Source organism: Protobothrops mucrosquamatus, unplaced genomic scaffold (assembly GCF_001527695.2).
Source record: "Protobothrops mucrosquamatus isolate PMUCROS unplaced genomic scaffold, P.Mucros_1.0 scaffold_257, whole genome shotgun sequence".
NCBI classification, from domain to species: domain Eukaryota; kingdom Metazoa; phylum Chordata; class Lepidosauria; order Squamata; family Viperidae; genus Protobothrops; species Protobothrops mucrosquamatus.
Window position 1 is genome coordinate 278,671 of NW_015386333.1, and position 25,019 is coordinate 303,689.

At 44.2% G+C, this 25,019-nt stretch overlaps 1 protein-coding gene across 1 annotated transcript in view; it reads right to left on the bottom strand.

Annotated features, from left to right (window-relative positions):
* The window catches only part of GPATCH8 (G-patch domain containing 8), a 127,742-nt gene that overhangs the window by 76,024 nt on the left and 26,699 nt on the right, over positions 1–25,019 (bottom strand). The gene's annotated exons all lie outside the window — the stretch shown is intronic.

Genomic DNA, 25,019 nt, shown 5'->3' on the forward strand with positions numbered 1-25,019 from the left:
TATTAATATTCACAAATTTGAAAAACTAGATATTAAAAAAATTCCAAAGAATTAAAGTCCACAATTTTTGTTTCTATTTCTCTATAGTGAACTCTTTATTAAATCTGTTGAGATTGCTGGCCAAAAACAGAAGCCAGAATCACAATTTTATTTTACATTTATGTACACCCTGAGATTTTCAGCTGCTTTTTTCCTCTGAGATTACATTTTTATTGTTGTCTGTGCCTACTAAAACTAGCACCTCTTTAAGAATTATTGCAAAAGTAACAACTGTACATACTAGTAATATTTGCAGAACTGAGACTGCTGAAAATTTGCCCAAATGCAGGCTTTTTCTATAGAGAATACACTGTCTTTGCCTTGGGTACAAGGGATGTTTTATCTGGACGTTCAGATAGAATTCTGATTCATTGCATCTACAGTTAGCTAACTGGGGGGGGGGGGGTGTCAATCAAAATTTTTCTGTAAAATTTAAACTCCTAAATAGTTTATATTCTGACAATTTCAGAGACAAGATTCTCCTGCTATGAACCTACCCAATTAACTAGATCAGATCCTAATGCTTTCACCCCCTCCCCCACCAGCAGCTCCTCTATCTTAAGTCAGAGGTGCTAACCTGATCAGCTACAGGTAATGGAATACATTCTTTAAGGAAATACATTTGGTTTCCCACTCATCCAGTATATTGTAAGCTGTCAAAACCTCACATCCTTCATTAAGACTAATTTCTACAATATTATCTTTTCCATTTCTCTTGCTTTTAATTATCTTGGTATTATTTCTAAATTTTATCATTTGTATTTTTAATGATCATAGTGTAAAATATGGAGATAATCTTGAAGAAGGAATGCAATTAATATTAAAGAAACAACAGCACACTCCTGGGAAAGACAAAGGGGATAAGAAACTCAAAATAATCGCACCTGTTTGGTATAAGAGGGGGCAGAGAAATACTCTGACAGGTTTTCAATTTTCTATTAATATATCCTACTTAGACAATCCATATTCTCTTGGATTATCATATCAGAAGTACAGTATTTTCTTACCCAAACAAAAGGAACACAGCAATCAAGGGCAGGCAAAAAAGTAATGGGATCAGAAGCGACTTCTGATTTCGGCTGTTTCCTTGGAAGTATCTGGCAGGGAGCATTAGAAACCTTCCTTCCTTCCCTTCTTTCTGCCCTGCCCCACCCTACCCAGCAGTCATATAAGAAGCTGCTGCTGGGTAAGGGAGTAAGAGAGTTAGTGAAGGGGATTGCAAGATAGGGAAACTACCACAAAACTTGTTTACAGCAACAGCCAATAGCACTGAAGCATTACTTCCCCTCAGGAGTCATGGATCTGAATTTTGGACACATTTTGTAAATTAGCCCATTGGTTCAAAAATTGTTGCCCTACAATGCACCATTTCACCCAGAAAGGTGATAACAATGAGAATTTTTGAACTATATAGATAAGGACTCAAAGGACTATCAAATCAGGTGTGTGTATGTATGTGTGTGTGTATACATATACACACACACACACACACACACACACACACACACACAGAGTAAATAATTATATCATTTGTTTTGGAAAAATATATCTTCCATTATTGCATATTAATTGTACTGTTTAAGTTCTATATAAATTTAATCATGTGACCTTTAACTTGCTCAGTCTACATCGTATTTCAGCAACAATATATGTATATACTCTAGATCAGGGGTGTCAAACTGCTGGCCCGTGGGCTGGACGCGTCATCCAGAAGCCACATCCACCCCATTGCTGGCAATGGCAAAACCACCCTGATACGTTGCGCGATGTCACGTGACGTTGCGAGTTTGACATGTCTGCTCTAGATGTTTTGTAGTATCGGTTATCGGTATTTGAAATTCAATCAAACTGAATTTGAGGTTTTCACCTTGTCTTTGTAATTTCTTCTAGATTACTGCTCATTTGGAGATAATAAAACCACATCTACACTGCTGAAATTCTAAGAAAAAAGTTTTGAATGATTCCATTTTTGTTCTGCTAATGATTAAATCTAGTAGACAATAGATTTTCTTTCCATTGATTTTAAAATATTTCTTCATGAAAATATACATTTAACATTGGATAGAAAAAATAAGTCCATACTATAATTTTTATAGAAAACTTTTTATATTTATGTAGGCCTCGCCCGAGTTCTGCTTCTTCCAACATGCAATGCAGCTTATGTGGTGCTAAAATCCAGTCTGTGTTCCAGATCAAATAGATGACCTGACAATATATTTTCAGATTTGGTATATACTGTTCTGCTTTCTTTTATATCTTGTAAAGTCTTAAATTTAATTCTTATAATATCTGTTGCTACATCAGGCCTAGGGAATATCATTTTTCCCAAGGTCAGGTGGCTCTGACTTTGAATGACTTCTAGAAGGATCTGAAGATCTGGCTTGCTATGTGTCCTGGAGATCACAGAGAGGAGTTGTGAAGCCCAGAAATGTTTGATATCACACATAAGAAGCATGACTTAAAACTTCTCCCCACTTATACTTACCCATTCCATTATGCCCGGAAATAGAGATCTTGTGGGTCCAACTAGCTAGGGAGTATCATTGGGTGGAACCTAGGAAGAAACATTTTCTGCCACAGCTACCACCATGAGAAGCATCACTCCCCCATATGGCCTTCTAGAAGGCCCTTAAAACATGGGTTAGTCAACTAGCTTGGGGATCATGCGGTAGAGGGAAGCTGTTAGATGGATGTAATGTAATGGTATGACAATTAATGAAATGTACTCTGAAAGTTGCCTGCCATTTTGCTTTTTGTTTTATTTTTTTTCATGTTTTTATACATTCTTGATTATTACTATGTACACTGCCCAGAGGTACTATGTGAAATAGGTGGCAATACAAATGTGATTAAATAAATAAAAACAAATGTTGCCTAAAATGCCACAGCATTTTCAGCTACTACAAATTTTTGAATATTTAATTTAGCATCTCTGATTCAGTGAATAAATGCTAAGAAATCTGATACACCAATCTACATTTTGTATTTAGGCTTTTTCCCTAGTAACTTAAATTATTTTAAAAAATCCGAATTAAAATCCTTTTCAATCACAATATGATTCTATTTAGAATTAAAGTTTTAGATTTGATTTGTCTAATTTTGGGTTCATACTAATTGTATGAACTAACTGATTTCTTTTTTTTTCAAACAAGTTTTATTAATTTTTCAAATTTTAACATCCAAATACTTAGGAAGCAGCGTGGTGCTAGGGCAGGGGTAGGCAACCCAAAACACTCAAAGAGCCACTTGGACCCTTTTCCCACCGAAAACAAAACACTGGGAGCCGCAAAACCCTTTTGTCCTCTCCTCTCCAATTGCTGTTGTTTTCTTTGTGCGTGTGTGGGTGCCTGGAGATCCGCTGTTCATCCGCTCCCAGTCGTCCCTCCCCACCCCCTCATTCATCTTAGTTTGCCTCCGTGCTGTGCTATCTAGCGTGTGTGCTTCAAGCTCTGTTCTTCTATTTGCCAGACCTGTTGCTTTCCTTGCCTGTGTATAAACCGACGATGTCGGTAGTGTGGCCAACGAAAGCTTGGTTTTGTAGATTAAACATTTGTGTTTATGATTTTATCCTGGTGATCACCTTATTTTACTTCTCATTATGTATATACCCGGGATTCATGTTTTTAATACTATTAAGGGGACACACACACACACACACACACACACATATATATTAAAGGTAAAAAAAGATATATGCAGTGTTATCTTCATTTTAGATGTCAAAAGGGTCTGTCTCTCTCCTCTCTCTTTCTCCCTCTCCAAGAGAAGCTGCCCTCCTCTCCATCCGGCGCCCCCTCCCCCAAAGAAATTGGCTGGCAGAGTTTGTCAATCACCACTCTTCCTCTTCCTCCTCCTCATCCCCCCACATTCTGGCTTCAGCACAGAGTTTGCACCAGAAGAAGGAAGAAACGGGGCGCTTCCCCCCCACCCGCTGTTTCTCTTCCTCTCTTCCTTCTCCCCTCACTTCTTCAGCGCGTGTTTGCTGGGAGCCCACCCAGATTTGAGCATCTTGGATTCCGACTCTTCCTCCCACACTCCCCACCCCCATGGATCCCTTCTTCCTCCCCAACGCCCTCCCCCCACCCCAACACCGGCACTGCCCACCCCTTTTCCTATCCTTCCCATGAGCGTGCGGGGGCGTGTCTAGCTTGCGATGGGATCAGCATGGAAGGCAATGCCGCTGCCACGAAGAGGGTAGCAGCCCCGGCGTCCAGACGCAGTAGCCAGAATGGTGGCTGAGCGCCCCCCGCCCCTATTAAGCTCTCCCCTCCCTGGGCATGCACGCTCAGAGAGAGAGAGAGAGAGAGAGAGAGAGAGAGAGAGAGAGAGAGAGAGAGAGAGAGACTGGCCCAGGACCTCCCCTCTTCCAGCCAGGACCCTGGTGAACAAACCTATCAGGTCCATGCCCAGCAAGACATACTGGGACTCTGGCGAATGACTGAGGTCCCCTCCTCCGCCCTAGCACTTGGGGGCAGCTCCTCTGCGCCCCCCATGCCGTCTGAGCCCCTCCGCCTGGCCTGATCCGGACCCTGCGGGCACTCAGCTGGGCAGCACTGGGGATGACTAGCATAGCGCAGGCAGTACCAGGGCCAGGTGGGACCCCGCAAGAGCGTCCAGCTGGCCTCTCCCCCTCCCAATCTCCATGCCCACCTGGACTGCAGGCGTTTGTGCCGGGCCAGGAAGGTGCGTCTCTCTCACCAGCCCCGGCCCACGTCGTGTGAATGCTGGGCTGGCCAGCGTAAAAGACGGTCAGGGCCTCCGCTCTCAAGCCGGGAGGGGGAGGCGAGTGGGCAGCCAGTGCCGAAGGGGTGGGGAGGGGAGGCAGGAGGCAGCAGAAGGTGCTGAAAGGCGCCCAGGGCACCACAGACCGGCCTGAGAGGTGGGGAAGGCGGGCAAGGGAGCTGTCAGCCAACTTGCACTTGAGCCGAGGGCGAGTTCAGCGCCTGGTTCGGCGCCAAGGGAAGCGCTGCCGCGTTTGGACGAGCATGGCCCTGGCGCGAGTGAGGCGGATCTAGCGGCTGCGGTGAGAGGGTGCCATGAACAGCTACGGCTCCCCGTACCTGTACGTGGGCGGCTAGGTGGCTCAGCCGACCCGGGCGCCCCTGCAGCAGACGCCCAAGTGCACGCGCTGCCACAACCACGGTGTGCTCTCATGGCTGAAGGGCAAGAGTGGCAGCGCGTCATGGCTGCCCAGGTGGTGCTGCGCCGCCAGCAGGCCAAGAGCCTGGAGAGCCTTTTGCCCGACACGCTGCGTGTCCTGCCTGCCCCCGCCTCTGCTACGCCGCCTGGGCACCCCGGAGCAGCGCTTGCCATCGCCGCTGTCCAGGAATGGCCTGTCGTGGCACTAGCCCCCCCAGCGGCGCTGTGGCTACATCCCATGGGCAGAGGGCAAGCCTGGGCAGTGTGGAGTCCCAGCTGGGGTGGCGGCCAGCGATGGCATCATTTCCCGGGCTGTTCCCTGGGCAGCCAAGCCGGCCATCTTCTGAACCGCCAGCATCTTCAGGCCGGAACTGGTGCAACCGCCCGCCAACCAGTTGGCTATGTCCATCGGCGACGCCAGAGCCTCCCATGCTAGCGGACACTTTGGTGGGCCGCTCCCTGGGGGGATCCTGGGGCTTCCCCGCACAGCTCCCTGGCCACGTGCGCCTCGGACTGAGCCAGCCTGGGAAAGGGATTTCCCGGCTGCCCTTCTCCCAGGGGGCGGGGCACCTGGGCACAGGGTCAATCAGGAGCCCTGTGAGGGGCAAGTCCCATGAGAGAGAGAGAGAGAGAGAGAGAGAGAGAGAGAGAGAGAGAGAGAGAGAGAGAGAGAGGGAGAAGGGAAGTACAAGTGCAAGTGCCTCTCTGTCTCTCTGTCTCTGCAAATGGCGGAGCAGGCTCCGGAGCCACATGTGGATACCGGAGCCGCAGGTTGCCGACCCGTGTGCTAGGAAAATCAGTCAATAACTAAAACATTCATATATATCTCAGGTTACATCAATAACATTCCCTCACTGTTTCCCACAAATATTATATCATATTCATGTAGATAAGTTTCTAACTAGGCTCAATCAGTCAGTACATTTACAATAGTATTTTACTTATATATATCCAAGTCCTGTTTAGAGGTTTTATTTAATTCCAATTTATATATTCCAATTTAGCCTTTTATAACCAATGTTTAAACTTCGGATAATCTTGATTTCCCTCATTTCATTATAATATAATTAACATAACTAAAATACACATATTATCCCAAAATTTACCTTCTTTATAGACAAATATATTCTAATTCTCATTCTAATAACTCCTTCTTTAATAACAAAATGTCTTTCATTATCACAAATCTATTTCCATATAACAATTAAAGTTATAGTCTAACAGTTAATTTTAACTCCCATTATAAATCTAAGGGCTAAATATAAATAATATTATCTCTAAAAAGCTGCTTTAACCATTAAGTAGATTTCTAAATCCCATTTTTAAATCTAACTCTGGCTTTTCTTTTGTGCCAAGTAGGTTTCCATGCCAGTGCCTCTAAAACCTCGGATGTATCTCCCTTCATTCCTACACCTGTTGTTTGAATCAAGGGAGAACGTCCAGTTATCAGTCTCTCAAAAGAACTGGCCCCTTTGTAATTGTTAAGTTGTTGCCCTAATAATTCAAATCTCCATGTTTGGTTTAGGGTATTTATAGTCAGTTCAGTAGTCTGGTCCTCTTCTTCTTGCGATTTCATCTGGGTAGAATAGAGAGTCATATCCGGTGTTGTTGTTGTTTGGTTATCTAAAGTGTCTAAGTTCTCTGCTTTTGGAGTTACAGGTGCTGTAATTAAAGTCAGTGGTGGGACACCAAAGTTCTCAGCCACTTGTGTATGTTGTATGAAGTCTTCTTTAATGTTAAATTGTTCATCTTCTGTTATTTTTGGGGTTACAGGTTGATCAGTTTGAGTCTGAGATTCAATTTGTAGTTTTGTAAAAATGTCTTTGGCTTTCACTCCTGAAATGATTAGGCAATGATAAGTTTGTAATTAAGTTGTGGATAGGATTCATCCATTTCCATGGTGATTAAAGATAGTCCTTTAGTGGAGGCTATGTTTAGTAAGATTCAGCTATTGTCCACCTCCACAATTTCTAAGAATTATTGTCACCACAGCTGTTTCTACGTCTTATCTTTTTTGATAGTATGAAGGACAAATCAAAGTGATCAACAAGCACAGTTGAAAAAGAAATCCAGTTGCTTTACCAAATTTTGCCACAAGATTCCCCAGCAGACCACAAAATCTTTTCCCAAATGCCGAATAGCCTCTTATTCAGTTAAAACACACAGAAAAGCTGATATTTTGCAAAGTTAATAGTTAAAGAAGTTTTAAAAAATGCTAAGTATAATAAAAAGTTTTGGGCCCCCAAGGTATCTACAAAACAAAGATTCAATTATTTAGTTGTTGGAAGTTACTAGTTCTTTCGTTTTCTTTCCAAGCTGTAAAATCCCACGTATGCAAAAGCCGCTGAATTGAGAGCGGGGAAATGAATTTCAAAAGGCTTTCACAGGAAGGTAATTAGGGTAATTAGGGAAAAAGAGAGGTAACAAAGGATCTCACCCAAATCCTCCACTCCTGCTTCATATGCTTAACTGTTATTGGAACTTTCGGCTGGTGCGACTAAGTGATCGGCCATGTTAATGGCCAATCTTTTCTTCGTCGGTCCTAGGGAGCTGCCTCGGATCAAACAGAAGGGCTGCCACCCCTCCGCGATCTTGCGAGGGTCCTCCCCAACGGTGGTCGCCCCTCCAGGGTGACTTTTGACCCTTTCCAGGGTCTTCCGATGAAGGGAAACCAGACAGCAGGGAGAAGCTTCCCCCCACGTGTCCGAACACGTCACCTCTGGAACCAGAAGTCGAACTAACTGATTTCTAAAAATGGAAAGTTTTCTTCAGAAACAAGTTAAGGCAAAAATATCAGTTCCAACTTATACGGAGCAATGATGGGAGTATTACTAAGCATAAATACTGTAAGAATCTCTAATGCACTATAGTTAGAAACAAATTCAATTCAGGTTGAGGCCAGCCCTTGCATATGGGTTTTTCTTTTTTTGTTATTTTTTTTTTAAATTTTATATATATTTTTTCTTATCCTAAGTATTTTGTTTCTATTTCTACCCTCCCTCCCAGCCCCACCCCTAATCCCCCCCCAGACTTCCCAGAACTGATTACAGGGTTATATAAACATCATCCCCAATCTAAATATAACTTTTTCCGTTATGATTTAGATTCTGGGGTTCTTCTTTATTTTTCTAATCTCTCAGGCATGTCAGAGTGCTAGAGGTTCTCTGACAGTAAAATTTTCATAGCGGAAAACAAACATATCTGAGCTTTTTGGCAGGTGTCAGCTTTTTGGAAGATTTGGAATCTTTTCAGAAAAAGAAAGAGTAAGCTTTTGACCTGGAAATAATGCAGAGCATTCACACTAGCTTGTTTGAATGTCTTCTCCACAGCATTGCTCCGAAGATGATACTGCACCATTCTCCTTGGGGAACAAAGTCCAACCAATAAATCACAATATCATGGCTGGCTCAGGAATTCTGGGAGTTGAAGTCCACGAGTCATAAAAGAGCCAAGGTTGCCTACCCCTGGTCTAATATAAGCCTTATTTAGTTTTGAGGCGAGGCACATGCCTAAAAATCAAGCTAGGGCAGGGGCGGGGAGGTGGAGTGGCCCCATGCGCCCCGCACCCATTTACAGGACATCCCATGGATTGACATCTGCCTCTCCTCAGCAGCCCATTCTTCTGCGGCATCCCCCGGCCTGCATTTTAGAGGCCTTTCCAGAAGGCCTCTACAGCCAAGAATCAAGCTATGCATTCAATTCAATTACTGCGAAATGCAGGCTGGACTTCCATTCTCAGTGGCTGAATGAAGCTGCTCCTTCAGCTGCAGAATAAGTGGGCCAGCTGGGCAGGGCTGTCAGTGCCATTGCTGTGAGGTGAGTGGAAAGGCAACCCTCGAAAATAAGACCTGGTACCATTTTTGAAGGAAAAAAAAAAGACCGGGTCTTATTTTCAGGAAAACATGATAGAGTAGTTAAAAAGGAACAAGTTAAAATGTGTGATTACCAAATAGAAATTGATAGCACACCAGATTTAAACTGTGGTTGAAAAGAAGAAAGTATGATTAATTGATATGGCAATAGTAGTGGACAGTAGAATAAAAGACAAAGAATTAGAGAAGATCTGAAAATTAAAGTTGAAAGATTATGGAAGTAATTGGCCACAGTGGTTATTGGCACTCTGAGTGCCATACCAAAAAATCTGTGCATTGACAAAATTTTCATCTGGCATTTACAAAAGACTATACTGCTTGGCTCTATATATACAGTATACTATAATGATACATTACTTCTTGGGATGAACTTGATGTATCTATAGGCCAACAGCAGCTAAAAGACTGGTAGCTGTGAGTTCACTTTATTTTTGTTTTTTGATATACAACAATCCATCAAAATATACAAGATATGGGTGCAATCTAAGATCAAGTTTTTATCAAGGCAAGCAATAAACAGATTTACTACAGTACAGAACATATTTTGTGATTACTTGGTCACATTACAGAGCTCAATACTACATGTAACAGAAAGCACAAACCACAAAAAGTAACTTACTCCCTGTATCATGCTATACCAGACCTGCACAACATACGGCCCACAGGCAACATCAACCTACCAACCAGTCGTGTGTGCCCCATTGGTGATTCTTAAAACTCAATAAACCCATAACTAACAAGCATCACAGCTGCCATAAACGATCCACTACCAACTAATTTTTGTAGCCTTTTTTTAAATAGAAGTTTTATTAATTTTTAAGAATTACTGTCTTTAGTGCTTAGTAAATAACAACAACAACAACAACAACAATAATAATAAAGTTGGAAGGGACCTTGGAGGTCATCAAGTTCAAACCCCTGCTCAGGCAGGTAACCCTATACCATTTCGGACAAATAGCTGGGTTGTCTGGGTTCAAATATTTAACATTAACTTCTTTAATATAAATCTGTTCAATACTACACAATTCAGTATTTTTTCCCTGATCCTCCTTTCTTCTCCATTTTTTCCCATTTTCCCCTCATTACAGTTACAATTTTTGATATTGTTAATGTACAATATATAGAGTTAGATATAAGCATCTTCATCATATTTTACTAATATCATACAAATAACAATATCAATTCATAGGTCAATAATGTTAACTCATTAATCAATATCCTGTTTTTCCTGCTCTTGTTAAGGTTTGATTTCCCATCAGTATTTGAAATAACTTTATCAGTTATGATTTTCTCAATATTAATTACACTTATATAGCTGAAAGTTTTATTCATATCAATCCTCTTATCTTCATATTTCCCATATCAAAAAAAAAAGAAAAATGCTATTTTAGTCCTAAATCATACCTTTCATTATAAAAGTCTAATTATATCTAAGGGTCATCCCTTCTTTTAATCTTATTCAAACAAGTATTTAAACATATAATGCTTTCTCTAAAAGGTCAGATCTTCTGTTTTTTAAATCTGACTCTTTCTTTCTTTCTTTGCCAAGTAGCTTTCCAAGCCAAGGCAATTTGATCGCCCAGGAATTTTCTTTCTATTTTCGTAAAAATAGGTCTTTTGCATTTTCATTGTTATAGTTAAGTCTTGCAGTATTTTGTTTATATATAGTTGTTTATATTTCTCTTCTTTTATCATTCCTGGAGATCCTCTAGTATCACCAGTCTCAGTAAGAGTAGATCAAAGTTTCCTCTAGTTTTCTGGTCTTTATATGTATGCTTTATAATCCAATAGATTCCAAATCGGGCACGGAAGGCAGAGCCCTGCCTTCCTGCGTTCCATCCCACCACGACGCAAACCGGAAGTCAATTTTTTGTAGCCTTTTGCTCTGAAAGACATGTTGCTTGCTTCCAATTCTTCTAGGCCTCATATACAGCCAGCTTCAGTGCAACTGTTTTTAAAGTGCTCAATTGAATGCATTCAAAAAGTGGATGGACCAAGACAAAAACTATGCAGCTTAACATTAAATAGTAAAAGTTGTAAATACTACAGTAAACAATTCCATTTACTTTATTTCCAGCTTGTAAACCCCATTTGTAAAATAAAAGCAATGTAAGTAGTTTTATAGCACTTAGTATGAATATCTTACTATTGAAAAATTCTAACAGCTATTTTTGTCCCAGATAGCTAACTTTCTATGTATAGTATGCAATATGGTTTTTATGCAGGGTGGATAATAATAAATCATATTGATGATTTTTTTTAAAAAAATGGATTTTATAAATTTAAATTGGACTTTTTGATTTAAATCGGATTTTGTTTAATTTTTATCAAATTTATTTTAATAAAATGCTAGTAAAAATCTATCTAAATATAGTTTTCTATTTAAGATACATTAATAATTTAGTATATTCAGCATGAAATGGATCTTAGTTATGTAGTATGAGGTTGTATATTCTGCAATATTTACATTTTTGATAAACTCATTCAATGAATCCAAGCTCTGCAAGCTGAAATAACATGCACTGCATTGCATTCACACAATTTCATAGTAACCAAGAGATAAATCATAAAACATTAAGTTCAGGAATATTCCTTTATCCCACTGTTTTGTAAATCTATGTACACTACAAACTGTATGCTTTTTTGAAGAGAAATGCATCTGTACCAGGCTCCAAGTGTTTTAATTAAACAGAAGAATTTGAGTAGGTCTCCAACTATGTGTGATTAACCTATTAACCTAAAATCGGTTCTGATATCGCGGTTTTACTAAGCTGACATTATTCTAAATAGGAAACCTTCATTTTGTTGGCAAATAATATTAAAGATTCTAACTACCAGCAAGACTGAATCCTTACATTTAAAGAGGACCTGTCATTTCAGATCCATCATGGCACCACCTGTTAACGGGCATCCACTCACCTGCTGCCCGCCACATCCCTCACCTTGTTGTGTCACTGCCACATCACCAGCCGTCCCATTAAAGTGAGTGGGACAGTCGATGAGTCAACAACGGATCAGAGGAGGAACCACCGTGGGACAGAGATGACAGCTGCTCTTTAAAAATGATTTAAATCGAGGTGATTCAAAACAAGCCTTTTTACTAGTGATTTAAATCATGATTTAAATTGACTTGATTTTAATCAAATCCATCCTGTTTTTATGTGCTGGCATGAGTCAGCAAATGGAGGGAGAAAAAAGACAGAAACAGTTCAATTGTGGATTTGAAAGGGAGCTACACTGTTGCAAGGGCTAATGAGTTGACCTGGCTCCTAGTTAAGATTGTTGTGGGGAGATGTAGAGACAGCTAGACATTGGTTAGACTGGTAGGTAGGTGTTGGGGGCTAGAGCCCTGGGAAGACATTCATCTTCTCAGTTGCTGGGGGACATGCTGGCAATCTGACCCAAAATTAGAGAGAAATGAGAAGAGAAGGGGCATTGTCTTACCTGAACGCCTTTTCTCAGCACGGAGATGGAGAATCCACCAATGGGTTTGCTCTGTCTTCCTGCTCTTGAGACCAAGTCAGCCAAACTTGCCACACCCCCTGTTGCTAGGAGAACCCAGTCTTGACGAGGGCGAAATCGGCTGACAACAGTCTGAGGTGTTGGCTCTCAGATCCTAACCCTGGCCTAACTGACCCTGAGGGTGGGAGTGGATTCTCCATCTCTATGCTGAGAAAAGGCGTTCAGGTAAGACAACGCCCTTTCTCCAGCACAGGAGATGGAGAATCTACCATACCAATGCCTCACTGTCCCAATGGGAGGGAAACAGATAAGGCCGGGTCCGCAGCCCCAGACACCACTTGCTGAAGGACCCGCCGACCAAAGGAGGCGTCCACAGAAGCAAAGCGGTCAATTTTGTAATGACGAACAAACGGGGAGGGCGAAGACCATGTCGCAGCGCTGCAAATCTCGATGGAAGCCTGAGTGGCCCATGCTGCAGAGGTCGGAGCGCTGCAAGTGGAATGAGCCGTGATACGACTTGGAGCTGGCAGGGAAAAAGACTGGTACACCTCTGCAATGAAAGCCCTGATCCACCTGTCTATAGTGGAGGCAGACACCTTCTGTCCCAGAGAGAAAGGGTGGAAGGAAACAAAGAGGGCCTCGGACTTGCGAAAGGACGCCGTTCACTTGATGTACTGGCGTAGTGCCCTGAGAACGTCCAGTGTGTGCCACTGCCGCTCCAAGTCATGGGAAGGATTAGGACAAAAATCCGGCAAAACAATCTCCTGGGCCCTGTGGAAAAGGGAATTAACCTTGGGCACGAATGTGGGGTCCAATCGAAGGACCACCCGGTCCCGGTGGAAGATACAGAGGTCGTCCCTGACCGACAGTGCCGCAAGCTTGGAAATGCGCCTGGCTGACATGATAGCGATCAGGAAGGCGACCTTGCGGGACAAAGACCGTAGAGCACAAGTTGTGATAGGCTCAAACGGCGGTCTGGCGAGAGCCCGTAGGAACCGAGGCAATTCCCAAGAGTGGTACCTATGTACCACGGGTGGTTTTGATGCCCTTGAAAAAGGCGCGTATCCTAGGATGCTGGGCCAAAGGAATTGAATTGGCACAGGTAAGTAAGGTTGATAGTGCCGCTACTTGCCTACGGATGGTGTTGCCGCTAAGCCCCTATCAAGGCCCTCGAGTAAGTATTCTGAAATTGTGGAATTGTCAAGTCTGAGAAATCTAGTTGCCGCCTTTCGCACCAATGGCAAAAATTCCTCCATGTGGATTCATAGACACAATTGGTCGCCGGCCTGAGAGGCCTGGATCATGGAAATCGCTCTTGTCGAAAACGATTCCTGGGTCATGATCCGGCGTTCAAGTGCCAGGCGGCTAACTGTAGCCACTGGGGTTCCGGGTGTTGTAGAACCCCCTGGTGAAGAGACACTCGATCCGGCGGGATTTTCCATGGGGGAGAGCGGGAGAGGTTCACCAGGTCGGCGAACCAGGGTCTCCGAGGCCAATACGGGGCTACGAAGATTACCTCCGCTCGTTCTTGTAGCAGTTTGCGAATGACCGCCAGGATCAGTGGGAGAGGGGGAAATGTGTAAAGTAGACCCTCTGGCCATGGGGCTCGAAGGACATCTGCCCCCTCCGCCCACAGGGATGGAAACTGGGAAAAGAATCTTGGGAGCTGAGCGTTCGCCGGCGAAGTGAACAAATCGAGGACCGGTTGCCCAAACCTTTGTGACATCTCTGCGAAGAGATCCGGATGCAGACACCATTCCGAGTGATCCACAGTCGACCTGCTCAGGAAGTCTGCTTGCCAGTTGCCTCCCGCAAAATGTGTTCGGCCCTGAGGGAGGAAAGGTTGGACTCTGCCCAGGAGCCCAGTAACTGGGCCTCGGCCATGAGGGATCTAGACCGGGTACCCCCTTGCCGGTTCACGTGGGCTTTTGCTGCCACGTTGTCCGCAAGGACTAGCACGTGCTGTCTCGCAACTTTGTTGCAAAAGTGGCGGAGAGCCAGGTGTATGGCTCTGAGCTCCAACCAGTTGATGTTGTGTCTCAGATCTGCATGGGACCAATGGTCCTGCGCGAACTGAGACCGGAGGTGAGCTCCCCAACCGAACAGACTGGTGTCTGTCGTAAGTGTGAGACGGACGGGTTCCTTGAAGGGTGACCCTCTGCAGAAGGATCTCAGGGTTTGGGTAGGAACCGTCACCTGTGGCTGGATGAACCGGTTCCCAACCTCTGGAAGGGGAGCAGAAACCATTGGAGACTCCTGGAATGGAGTCTGGCCCAAGGGACTATGGCAATACAAGAAACCATCTTTCCCAGGAGTTGGGAAAGTAGGGCTAGCGACACTACACGATCCCTGCATACCTTGAGTGCTAATTCCCGGATATTGTCCCGACGCTCTTATGAAAGATAGACCAGGAAACCGACTGTGTCTATGACGGCGCCAAGGTGAAGGACTCGGGTCAAGGGAACTGTGACTCTTTTGGAAGTTCACCGAGAACTCCGTGCTGTTGAAGGACCTGGACTGACAAACTCAGGTCCGATTGGGCCGCCAGAAGGGAGGACTGGATGAGAATGTCGTCCAGGTAGCATTGAATGCGTATTGACACCAGTCTTAGGTATGCCGCGAGCACCGCCAGGATTTTGGTGAACACTCTGGGAGCCGAGGAGAGTCCAAACGGTAGGGCCCTGTACTGGTAGTAGTGGCTCATATAACAGAACCTGAGGAACCGCCGGTGGTCAGGAAGGATAGGGATGTGGAGATACGCTTCCGTGAGGTCTATGGACATCAGGAAGTCTCCTTTTCTGATGCTGCCCAGGATGGACTGGAGCTTTTGCATTTTGAATTTCCGGTATGCAATGTGGGAATTCAGACCTTTGAGGTCTAGAATCGCCCTCCATCCCCCAAGGCCTTGGGAACCACGAAGAGGATGGAATAGAATCCTTGACCTTTCTAACCAATCGGTACCGATTCTATGGCTCTTATGTCTAGAAGATGATGAATGGCCTCTTGCATGAGGCCCCGTTTGGTTGAATTCTGCGACTGGGGGCAAGAGATGAAGCGCCCCAGTGGGCTGGATACAAATTCCAGGGACAGGCCGAATTGGACAGTTTGGAGGACCCAGGAGTCTGTGGTGGTGAGCTCCCACTTGTGGAAAAATAGGGATAACCTGCCAACTATGGGAGTCACTTGGACCTCCTGAAAGGGCGACGTCCCCCACAAAAGGGCCGCTTGCCCTGGTAGTTGCCTGGGTCTGAACCCAGGTCTATCGGGCGGACGATCCTGTCTGGCTGTGAAGGGGCGAGAAGGCTGCGAGACTCCTGAGCCTGTTCCTGGCCGAAAGGACTACCTGTGGGCGTACAAATAAGCGCATCTGTCAGTCCACCTGTTGAGATGTGTCATGACCTTCCTCTTATCCCTATTCTTGATTAAGTATGTATTTAGGGCCTCTCCAAATAAATGTCCCACTTGATAAGGGGCTGCGGTCAGGCACCACTTAGATTTGGCGTCGACTTGCCAATATTTGAGCCATAGTATTCTATGCGCTGAGACATTGGAAGCAATGGACTTGGATGAAAATCTGCAAAGTGGCGTCAGATGCATACTGTCGCTGCGACCAGCTTACTCAGATCCTAGTGAGTGCGTATCTCCTCTGGAGGGATCCTGGCCTGAAGTTGACAGAGCCAGAGGAGAGAGGATCTGGTCCACCTTTGGTACCTCCAGGGTATCAGTCAAATCTGGCGCCGTTGTGAACAATTTTTTATCCGTTCCTCCCGGAGGTGGAAAGGTGCCCGACCCATTGCTTCCGAACAGAGCTAAGAGGGATGGACAAGGGACATGGTATTGTGTCACCAACGTCTCGAAGAACATCAGATCTGGATCCGAAGTGGACAGGGGGTCCAGTTGAGGGGACCTATGTTGGCCGCCGTGCTGGCCTTGCCCAGAAGTGGCAAAAAGAGGGCCGGATTGAAGAGATTCCCAGGTGGAGGGGGTTCTGGAGGATCATCCTCCTCCGACCATGGAATGTCTGGCTGGTCTTGATCTGCTGGAGAAGAGACCGCTATACGAAGAACAGGAAGGTGAGGGGAGACCATGGTACACAGGAGGCCCTGACTAGGAAAAATAAGATGGAGGTACGGCTGCCATTGGCTCCGTCCCGAACAAGCGGTAGGACCATGCGGCAAGTGCCCGGTCCACCATCTGAGAAATTATAGCTTCAAGGTAATCGTCAGGAGGGGTGCCTGCGGGATCAACCCCCGAGCCCTGCCGCCATAGGGGTAAAGGTGGCCTCTGGTCCCTGACCCGTCCCGGGGGGTGGTGTGTGTGCAATGGGATGGTCCTGCAGGGACCATACCCACTGAGCAGAGGTCGAAGGCCCCAGAGGGAGGTCAAAGTCCGGGGACCCTGTCTGTTCTGCTTCTGCCCTGGCCTGCCTCTGTGCTCTGGAGAACTCCTTTTCTAGCACCTGATGCCTCCTGCTCGCCTGTTTCTCCGCCAATTTTGAGGGCTTCCTGGAAATGGCCTTTGCCTTGGCCTTGATCCTGCCTGCCACCTCCTGTTTGGAGGATTTGTGCCTTTCCTGGCCAGAGGATGGGGATGCGGTGGTCGTAAGTTCAGGCACCATGGAGTCCTCCATCCTGAAGGGAGCTATCTCAGGAAGCACTGAGAGGAAGCTCAGGCAGGGGATCGATTGGCACATTGGCTAAAGCAGCTGGAGCAGGTATGTGTCGTACTTGCGCTGCTCCCCTGGCCACCTGACCAGTAACTCAGTGCCTCCTTGATGACTTGGAGGCGATGAGAGGGAGGTCAGTACGCTCGCCGGTCGGGTCAATCTGCAGCAGAGGTCATGACAGCCAACTGGAGCGCAGCTGCTGAAATCCTTCGGTGGCCAGATCAAGGAAATGTTTGTACCAGAGAGGCCTGAGTTGTTTGGGTGCAGAATGGCCTACTGCCTGCCTGGAATGCCAAGTCACCACCAGCTAGGGCACCCTTGTGTAAGCGGCCCACCACGTGCTCAAAATGGCGGCCGCACGGCCTATGGACAGCTAAAATGGCGGCCGTGAGGGTTGTGCCTATGGATCCTGAGCGTGGAAGCACACGGGGGAAAGAGGCCTGTCAGCCTGGGCTAGCTGCGATCAGATGTGGTCACAACGGAGGGGTGGGCTCTCGATGAAACCAGAAACTGGCAGGCCCGACGTTCCCCTCAGGTGAGAACGGGTGCGGCCAAAATGGCACCCGCCCAGTCCAGAATGCGATCTTCGGCAATTGAGCTCAATTGCCAGCAAAGGTAGGAAAGCTGCTGCCCTCTGAAAAGAAGCTTCTGACTCCCTCTGGGGATCAGCTGATGTTGCGGCCCGTTCGCAGCAGCCAAAATGGCGGTCGCGGCGAATGAAGCAGAAAAATTAAGCCTGAGGCCAAGGACCTCATTTGTCTTCGTTGCGGCCCGTTCGCGGCAGTCAAAATGGCGGCCACGACGAATGGAGCGGAAAAATTAAGTCTGAGGCCAAGGGCCTCGTTTGTCTTCCTATCATAGTGCTGAGCCCAGCACTGAGTCACGGTAGAGGGAGGTTGAAAGGCAAAAAACTGAATGCTCAGCAATAGTATCTGCAGCGCTGATCCCAGTGCTGAAGTACAGACGGGAGAAGGGTAGACGGGACAGAGGTTGAAGTCTCAGCAATGCTCCCCAGAGCCCTGGGGCGAAAAGAGGGGGGAAGGAAAAACCACCCCTCCCTCCGAATTGCAGCAAACGATCTGGAGCAGCGCTGTTCACAGCGCTGCTGAGATAGTTTGTGAGGTGATGAGATGATGAATCCACTAAGGGAATAAACTCACTACCTGTAAGACTTTGAGAGCCAAACTTGACATGTCTCGTAGAGCTGGAGACCAAGTCAAGACTGGGTTCTCCTAGCAACAGGGGGCGTGGCAAGTTTGGTTGACTTGGTCTCAAGAGCAGGAACACAGAGCAAACCCATTGGTGGATTCTCCATCTCCTGTGCTGGAGAAAGAAGACGGAAAGACTACAAAATGGAGTGACTGTAAAAAAAATGAATGAAGTTATGTGAATATATGGAGCAGTTATTCGTTCCTGGATGGAGAAGAGTCCACAGGTAGCTTCACTGATGGAAGGGAACTGAAGTTCCAGAAAAATGACATCTGTTGTTGTGAAGCCCTTATCTCTGAAGATGGACTGGGCAGAAGACCTTGACAAAGGTTCTTCCTCAAAGGAGAAAAAAGTAATCAGCTGAATAGATCCAGCAGAAGTCAACCTGAGCACACAGTAGTAAATCTAATAGATTCCTCTTTTCACTCTCTTTTGATATGCCTGATAACCTTGAGAGAGACATAGGTAAAGGGGAGGAACTGAAGCAGTTAGGAATGGGCTCTTTTGACTTCCAGTTTGTGTCGCGGTGATGGGACGCAGAAAGGCAGGGCTCTGCCTTCCGCGCCTGATTTTGCCCTGCTGGGAGCCCTAAAAAGGACCTAAAATTGCCCCGAAGAGACAATGAAGAGGGGTGCCTTGTTAATCAAGGAAAGACGGTGGTGGAAAATTGATGATGATCCAAGGAAAGCCCTCCAAACCGGCAGGGGAAAGACCAGCTACATTCCTGTGGCCAGTCATTAGCTGCTGACAACCAAAGAGGAAAAAAAGGACTACTTAATACATCGTAAACAACATGTCTGGAACTGGGTGAGAATATCCATCCTTTCTTTACTATTTTACAACTAAATTTCCTGGGAAAGGCTTCCAAGAAGTGAAAAACCTCTGAATATAAACGGAAGCGGCGTTTTAATTTTATGGGGGATAGAAACATACAATATTGAAGTGGAAGTAACATAAAGCTACAGTTTTGATAAATTTGAGAACTGAGATAACTGTTAAGATTTTCTCTTTGAAAAAAGAAAAAAAAACATTGAGGCGAAATATAAGAAATCAATCCTTTGTTTTAAGAGTGGAAAGTGGACATTGATTGACATCTAGTGGTGGATTTGTGTATAGTACTATTACTTGCTTTGCTTGGTGATTCCTACCCTGAGAGAACAGCTGGCAATAAAGGAAAATATTTTGGCATACTTATCATCCTGACCTTCTTGGATTATAAATACCTACTGAGCTTGGATTTTTAACTTCAAGAGCTAGTGGGAGAGAAAGAGAAACCTGACTTTGGACTATGCCTGGCTAGGAGAGACCTTTGAACTGTTTTCAGAGAGGTTGAATATTTGGAACACTTCGAATATTGTAGATTACAACCTTGCCTGACTGACAATTTTTGGATACTTGAGACAAGAGATTACTATAAAATATTGCTTTCAGAACTGAATCTATACTTTGGAATATATTGGATTATAAAGGATACATATAAAGACCAGAAAACTAAACTCCAGGAATGATGCCTCAAGAAAAAACAAATACCTTTCAGAAGGAAATATATTCTCTGCTACAATCAATCCACCAAACAATTGTTGAATGCAAAGAGGATATAAAAGGAATCATAACAAGACTAAAAACAATTTAAACAATATAAACAAGCAAATCTCCAAATTAAATCTACAACTAGAAAACTCCCAGATAATGACCACAAAGTATAAACAAATAATCCAGAAATCAGAAGATGAAACAGAGGAAATGGATTTAGAGATGGAAGAGATAAAAGAACTGAAAAAGACCTTTTACCCCTTAAGTCTGCAAAATATATCTGATGGCAAAGAAAAAGATTTTTAAAAAGGGAATATAGAGCTGTTAAGGTAAATGTCACAACTTGAGAGACAGGAAATGAAAAGAGAAATGTGGAGGGAGAAAGGAACTGGGAGTTGTTTAAGGAATATAATTGGGTGGAATTCCCCCCCCCCCCAAAATACCCTACCCAATCTGTTTTCCTCATGCCAAGCAATTTTCACAAAAATAGAAAGAAAATTCCTGGGCAATCTAATTGCCCTAGCTTGGAAAGCGACTTGGCAAAGAAAGAAAGAAAGAAAGAGTCAGATTTAAAAAAAACAGAAGACTTGACCTTCTAGAGGGGGCATTATGTGTTTAAATACTTTTTGAATAAGATTAAAAGAATAGAAGACTTTTAGATATAATTAGACTTTTACAATGAAAGATATGATTTAGAATTAAGACAGCATTTTTTTTCTTTTTTATATGGGAACTATGAAGATAAGAGGAGGATTGATTTGAATAAAACTTTCAGCTATATAAATATAATTAATATTGAGAAAATCATAATTGATAAGGATAGTTCAAATACTGATGGGAAATCAAACTTTAACAAGAGCACGAAAATCAGGATATTGATTAATGAATCGACATTACTGATTTATGACATTATTGTTATTTGTATGATATTAGTAAAATATGATGAAGATGCTTATATCTAACTTTGTATACATTAACAGTACCAAAAATTGTAATGGTGTAATGAAATGGAAAAAATATGGAGAAGAAAGGAGGATCAGGGAAAAAATACTGGATTGTGTAGTATTTAACTGATTTATATTGAAAAAATCAATGTTAAATATTTGAACCCAGACAACATGTTGTTTACTAAGCACTAAAGACTGTAATTTTTAAAAATAAAATTTTTATGAAAAAAAAAGAAATGGGCTCTTTTTTTCAACACTTTCAATCTCTTTCAACCCTTCTTTTGCACATCTAAGTAATTAAGCAATCAAATGATTTCCTTTTCAGAATCTCCACAAACCAATGCTTCTTTTTCTGAATCCCCTGCAGATTGTACCAGTAACAAAAAAATCTAGACATCTAGATTTCTAGACTATCTACACTTCCACTCTTTTCTACCAACAATTGTAGATGTTTGCTTAATATCCTCCAAAGGACAAGCTGTAAATAGAGAACATAATACTTTCACAAAGAAAATGCACAAAAGAAATTAAAATGGACTCATATAGGTATTATACAGTGCAATACAATAGTGCATGGAGGATGTTAGTGCCAGTTGAGCAAAGTACACAATTTTTCAGACATTACAGTTGACCAAATAGCTGAGAAAGGAAACAATATCCTCTTTTTAAGTTCTAGGACTATTATTAAAGTTGTTATTATAAATCCTGACATAGGTTGATAAAAAGGACAGTATAAAAGCAAAGTTACAAATGCTTCACCTTCCCCTGTTGGGCAGATGCTGTTAAATCTAAGAGGGAGGAAAACAAACATCAAATCTGGCTGACAAGATCTTATGTAAGTTGGACAAGGAATGTTAGGAAGATAAGTGGCAGCTGAAAAAGATCTACCCTGTAAGTCTACCCTAAATTGGATGCAGTTCACCTTCTGCTCAAACTAGGCTGACAAAGCCAATAAAGTCAGGTATTGGGTAGAAAAATTGCAAAATGTTAGTTCTAAATTAATACATATCAACCAAAAGGATGTAAAATTATCTTGTAAATTCCACATCAAAAATCAAGGAGAAAAAAGAACTCCTAAATAATATTAATTTGAGCCAAAATTGTGAACAGTGACAACATACATGGAAGTCTCTGTAGATATTAAAGTTGATGTCAGTCTTAACAGAGAGTTTGTAACATAGTAGGGGACTCACAGCAAAGTCCTCAAATAGAAGAGCCTCAAAAATAGCCAAGTTATTCATGACCTTCACTTTATAAGTTTTTGTTGCTGCCAGGACACAGTTGTTACCATTTCAGTTTCTGTAACAAAATGGCATTTGCAAAAAAATAGCTCAGGTTAAATAGTCCTTAAGTATTGTTCCAAATATCTGAGACTTGAAAGGAGACATCCAAATATTTAAAAATCTTGCACTGATTGATGTAATTATCATCAGTTTTCCAGAAATGGTGTTAAATCACAGTTCTTTTGGAAAATGGAATGTTTTGATTCTTGTGGTTCATGACTAGATTTCCTCTCAGTAGTACAGTTAGTGCCCAAAGATACTGTCTCAAACTTCGATGTACAGAAGACAACAGCAGCCTCTACATACAAAAGAACTGAGACAGGTTAATTTAAATTAGTTTAAAATGATAGCTGCCAAGATTTATCCTTGTTTCACCCCCTTTTCAATAGGAATTGAAAGAGAGAGAAAAAAAGCTGATGGAGGGCCACAATGAACTTGCACTAGGTTGTTTTAATGTAATTTCATAATCATAACAAGTAACAATAAAGGGCCAATTTTCCATTCTTCAATGAAGTACCCAATTTCTTCCAAAAATTGTTACTGGGGATTGAATCAAAAGTTAAGATTGATGAAGGCAATAAACTCTTTACTGAAGATGAAAGATATACCGTATTTTCCAGCGTATAAGACGACTTTCTAAACCCTGAAAATCTTTTCAAAAGTCGGGGGTCGTCTTATATGCCCAGTTGTCTTATACGCTGGAAACTACGGGTATTCAGGCAGGCTTCCAGAGTTCGGCTGGCAGGATGCAGGTAACCCCTCCCCCCGTCCTGCCGCCTCGCACCGCGCCGCTCCGCGTCCCGCGCCTCCGTGGCACAGAACTGCTGGCGTTATGCTTGGGCAGAAGACTTTTTCTTTTACAGATGGGGCGGGTGGGCCTGACATTCGCACGCAGGCAGGACCCCGCCCGCCGAGCCACCGCTTCCCCATCGCCCTCCACGCCAACCGGCTCTGTCTCCAGACCTCCCAGCTGATGGGTGCAGGTCCGGGGGTCGCCAGCTGACGGGCGGAGGAGTTCGGTGCTGCAGCAGCCTCCCCTTCGCCCTCCGCACCAGCTAAAGCATTGCCTGACATTCCAGCTGACGGGCGCAGGTCCGGGGGTCGCCAGCTGACGGGCGCAGGAGGTAGGCGCTGCCGCGGCCTCCCAGCCACTTGCTTCTTCAGCTGGAGCAGTTGCAAGGGCTTGCATGGAGGCGGCGCCTACCTCCTGCGCCCGTCAGCTGGCGACCCCCGGACCTGCGCCAGTCAGCTGGAACGTCAGGCAACGCTTTGGCCGGTGCAGAGGGCGAAGGGGAGGCCGCTGCAGCGCCGAACTCCTGCGCCCATCAGCTGGCGACCCCCGGACCTGCGCCCGTCAGCTGAGAGGTCTGGAGACGGAGACGGTTGGCGTGGAGGGCGATGGGGAAGCGGTGGCTCGGCGGGCGGGGTCCTGCCTGCGCGCGAATGTCAGGCCCACCCGCCCCATCTGTAAAAGAAAAAGTCTTCCGCCCAAGCATAACCTTTAAGGATTTTAAGGATCTTTGAAAGGGAGAGAGAAATAGAGGGAGAGAAAGAGGGAAAGAGAAATAGAGAGAGGGAGAGGGAGAAAGAGGACAGGGAGAAAGGGAGAGAGAAAGAGGGAGACAGGGAGAGAGAGAGAGAGAAAGAAGGAGGGAGAGAGAAAGGGAGACGGAGAGAGAAAAAGAAAGGGAGACAGGGAGAGGAAGGGAGAGAGAAAGAGAGAGGGAGAAAGAAAGAGAGAGAGGGAAAGAGAAAGGGAGAGAGAAAGAAAGAGAGGGAGAGAAAGAAGGAGAGAGATTAAATTAGTAACATGGCTGTTCAGTGAATCTGGTTTCCCCACTAACTTTGCTTGTCACAAGGTTGCAAAAGGTGATCACATGACCCTGGAACAATGTGACCATCATAAACAAGAATCGGTTGCCAAGCATCCAAATGTAAATTACATGACCCTGGGGATGCTGCAGTGGTCATAAGTGTGAAAAATGGTCATAAGTCACTTTTTCCAGTGCTGTTTTAACTTTGAACAGTCACCAAGCAAACTGTTGTAAGTTGAGGACTACCTGTACTTTATCACTTTTTTCCATTATTTTTTTTTTGTCATCAAGCTTTTGACACCTTGCTGGGTGACTGGTGGTACTCGAATGTTGCCATATTCTAAAAGTGGTACAATCGGTGAAAAGCCCTGGCTTAGAAAACAAACAGCATGGCAGCTTCCATGGGTTTATTGTCTTATCCTTCCTTTCAGCTTTAGAATGAATTAGGAAAAGTTTAATCCACTTGCACTGTTTTATGTTTACATGTTTGATGACAAACAGCCTTATGTTTATAAGTGACAGTTTTCCTGCTAAGTACCTGCATGTCATAAGCCAGGGGTAGGCAACCCAAAACACTCAAAGAGCCACTTGGACCCGTTTCCCACCAAAAACAAAACACTGGGAGCCGCAAAACACTTTTGATATCTAAAATGAAGATAACACATATGATAAAGGTGGTTTGTCCGATGTATGTGGTAGGGCAGGCGGTGCATGGGATTTCATATACTCCTTGACAGAATCAGCAAGATCCTCCACAAACACAACATCAAGACAGCATTCTGCACAAACCGAAAAATATCCACCATCCTAAGAAACCCCAAAGACAAAATTGAGTTAGAAAATCAAGGAGTATATAAAATCCCATGCACCGCCTGCCCTACCACATACATCGGACAAACCAACAGAAGAATAAATGCACGCATTGAAGAACACAAGAACTCAGTCAGAAAAGAGGAACCAACTTCTTCCCTGGTCCAACACCTTAAAGCCACAGGACATAAAATTGACTTTAAAAAGACCAGAACTATTGCCAAAACTGAACACTTTAACAACAG